Source organism: Triticum aestivum, chromosome 6B (assembly GCF_018294505.1).
Source record: "Triticum aestivum cultivar Chinese Spring chromosome 6B, IWGSC CS RefSeq v2.1, whole genome shotgun sequence".
NCBI lineage: Eukaryota > Viridiplantae > Streptophyta > Magnoliopsida > Poales > Poaceae > Triticum > Triticum aestivum.
In genome coordinates, this window is record NC_057810.1 from 194668275 (window position 1) to 194672128 (window position 3854).

Consider the following 3854-nt stretch of genomic DNA (forward strand, 5'->3'; position numbering starts at 1 on the left):
CCGAAGAGCTGTTTTCAGCTTTGCTCAGGCCGAAGACCACTCTTCGGTCATCTTTTGGCCGAAGAGCTCATAAGCATACTGCACGGTAGTCCGGCGTACGGCACGGACGACCTAAACGTGTGCACACACGTTAGCCGCACCGAGATTTGATGCCGATGCATGTGTTTAGTACGTGGACAGCTCGCCGGCTGGCTGCTTGTGTGCACGTATTCGTATACATACACGTGTGCCGGCTGGACTATATCAGATACGTATATTGTACTCGTATGCCAGTACTTCTCGGCCAATACATGTGCGCATGTTGGCGGCTTGCGTGTGTGCTAGTACGTATGCACCAAGTTCTGGTGCATGCATTACTATCTCGGTCCTGATGCATGCATTGGCCACGTACGAACCGCATGCAATACCGATCAGCCCTTCGATGCATTAGTCTAGCATCATATGTACGCTACGCATGCATCGATCACCGGCCAGGCGCTCTTCGGCCAAAAGATGACCGAAGAGTGGTCTTCGGCCAGAGCAAAGCCGAAAACAGCTCTCCGGCCCAGCTGCGCCTGTCTTCGGCTAGTAGGAGACCGAAGAGTCTACTTCGGCCTAGTGCTGACCGAAAAGTTGGTCTTCGGCCTAAAAGAGGCCGACGGGGTCATAGTTTTGCAAATAACACATTAGGTCATGTAGTTTTCGAATTTGCTATAAAAAATGTCATAGTTTCAAAAAAAAATCAGAAGAGGGGGACTGAAGTGAATGTTGGTTCAGTTATCTTTATGCTGAAGCCAGAAAACTGATGCTAGATTACTCTCGTGTCAACTAATGAAACGATGCTAGATTACTCTTGTGTCAACTAGATTGCTCCTGCGTGTAGAAAGGTACTTTCGATGTCGCACCCTCATCCCAGGAGCCTATCGATGTACTCCATATATCACCGAAGTACGAAATGTGTTGCATGGAAGAAGGGTTTTTATTTCAGTATAGTATACTGTAATGTAGTACTACTTCCTTTCCGTCTCGATGCCTATTCTTGTGCTGTCTTTGGCGTTGACCGTGAGCACAGGAGCACGTGCATCGACAAACGCTGATATATTCCGCACGACGCACGTACAGATCCCAGCGTTTGTTACAGTAACCGGCAGCTCGATCCGCGCATGTATATCGTATCATACTAGTATCATTCTAGCACTGCTCCTACCCTAGGAAAAAAAATAGCAGTACCCCAAACGTCTTGATCATTCGCTAGTGTATTCTACTTGTAACGAACGAGACGACTCCTCTGGAAAAAATAGCACGAGAGAAATGCCGTTGACTATTAATTTTGAATTGAATTTAACAGAGCACTTAACGGTGCTACTAAAAAGGTCACAAATGTGCTGATTACATGCCGATTGGAGGAGAGTCCACGTGAAAAAGGGGTCCACCAAGTCGTGAAGCGCTAAGGCGACAGGAGGCGATCGTCTAGGCGATTGCGTTCCTGCGCTAGGGTTAGGGTTTTGACGCACTTGGGTGGTTGGAATACGGCAAGGGTCGGGGCGGCGACGACGTCTCCCTGGTCCAAGGCCGGTGTGCTTGCGTCTCCTCGCACCGGAGAGGTTCTCATGGCAGGAGAGGTAGGAGGAAAGGGGGCGGCTACGGCAAACCGATCTAATTCGACCCCATCTGCGGCGGCGGCGGCTAAGCCACCGGCGAGGAAGGATGGCAGATCTGCTAGTAGGGAGACTGGCAAGTCCCCTGCGGAGAGCAAGACGCCGGATCCAGCTGCAAGCCTTTCGGCGAGGTTAGGAGGCATGGTACTCATGGACAAGGAAGAGGAAGGCTTTGTTTTTGAAGATCCAAATCCACAGGTCCGTAAAGATTACCGATGGTCTGCTGTGGGCAAGGTTTGTTCTCCCCGACCAATGAAGATGTCTGTAGTTGAGAAAACCATGCCAAGATCTTGGGGACTGCACCGGGAAGCAAAGTTCGCTGAGATTGGACCTAATATTTTTTAAGTTCACTTTGGGTCGGGGGGGGGGGGATTACCGACATGTCATCCACAATGGCTCGTGGCAATTTGACTTCAGCGTGCTGGTGATGAAAAAATATGAAGGCGACAAGAGGCCGTCAGAGATGATCTTTGATAAAATTGATATTTGGGTGAGGATTTTGGACTTGCCGCCTGATAAAAGGACTGAAACTTTTGGTAGAGCCTTGGGGGTTTGGTTGGGAGAGACAGTCAGGGTTGATGTGGACAAAGAAGGATTGACTAGAGGACATAATTTCATAATTAGAACAAAGATCTCGGTTTTTGAGCCGCTAGTCAGAGGCATCTTTTTAAAGAAGAAGAAGGACGATAAGGAGAAGACATGGTTTGATTTCTTTTATGAGAAGATCCCGCACTTCTGTTTTGATTGTGGGAGGCTGGTTCATGTTGGGGGGGAGAGTGCGAGCCTCCGGTTGACTCGACGCTGCAATGGGGGGGGGCTAAGGGCGTCTCCGGGAAGAAATAATTCTGGCAAGGATGGATCGGTGCGAGGTGCGACCAGCAGCAACAATAGTTTTGGTGGCTCTCACACTGGTGAGGCTGCTAGGAACAATAGCGAGCACCCTAGAGTTCGAGACTTACCCACTAAAAGGAACTTGCAACCTGACTTTTCTCGTACCTCAGATGGGCGCACGGGGGAACACAGAGTACACAACGGGGGAGAGGTTTGTAGCCCAAACAAAGCAAGAGACAAAACTGATACGCCTCAGGGCCGTGATCTCAGGGAGAGTCTTGAAGCTCGACGAGAAAATGAACTTAGAACCAAATTAATGGAGCAGCAGGCAGGAAGTCAGAAGGGAGGGCGTAGGGAAACGGAGTGGGGAGGAAGGTACCAGGATAAAAGAAATGCCCCGAGCCTAAATTATGAGCAGGGAAGCACTAACGGGTACCATGCACATTTGGGTCGGGTCGACCCACTTGGGGGGGGGCGACATGCATGGAAACCGGCAAAGGCGTAGGGGCTACTACGTGAGGAAGGACATGAGGGATTCAAAAGAGGATCACCGCTCGGGTCCATATGCATGGAGAGAGGATGAAAACAGAAAGCAGAGGCCGAGACAGGTGTGGATAACGAAGGGAGAGGCAGAGAAGTTGGGCAGTGAGGATGAGTTCATTCGCGAGACGAGGCATACAACATCCTCAGTGTTTGACCGCATCTAAGACGGAGATGATCAAACGGCGGACCCTGTCAATCAGGGCTGCCAGACGCAATGAATCTTTTGGCCTGGAACTGTCGAGGACTGGGGTTGAACTCGACAGTGGGCGAACTGAGGGATCTGATAAGGTCCTACAACCCAGCGGTGGTTTTTTTATGTGAAACAAAGAAGACAACAAGGGCGATGGAGAAATTGAAATGGAGTCTAGGGTTCAGATGTGGCATGGCAGTAGATTGTCAAGGAAGGAGTGGAGGTCTGGCTTTGTGGTGGAGGGAGAGCGTGCAGGTTACTTTGCGGCCATGGAGCCAATATTTTGTTGATGTAGCAATATCTTGAGAGGGTAAAACCTGTAGATTCACTGGATTCTATGGGGAGCCAAGAACGGAACTTCGTAAGAAATCATGGGATGCAATCCGATACTTGAGAGCTCAAGACAATATCCCATGGATTTGTGCAGGAGACTTCAATGAGGCTATGTTCCAGACTGGCCAGCTTGGGGGAAATAACAGGAGTTTTGCGCAAATGGAAGATTTTAGAGACTGCTTGGCCGATTGCGGCCTAGTGGATCTTGGTTTTTCGGGTTACCCTTATATGTGGGACAATAAACGCGATGGAGCTGAAAATGTTCAAGTCAGGATAGATAGAGCAACTTGTAATGAGAGTTTTATTGATCTCTTCCCTGA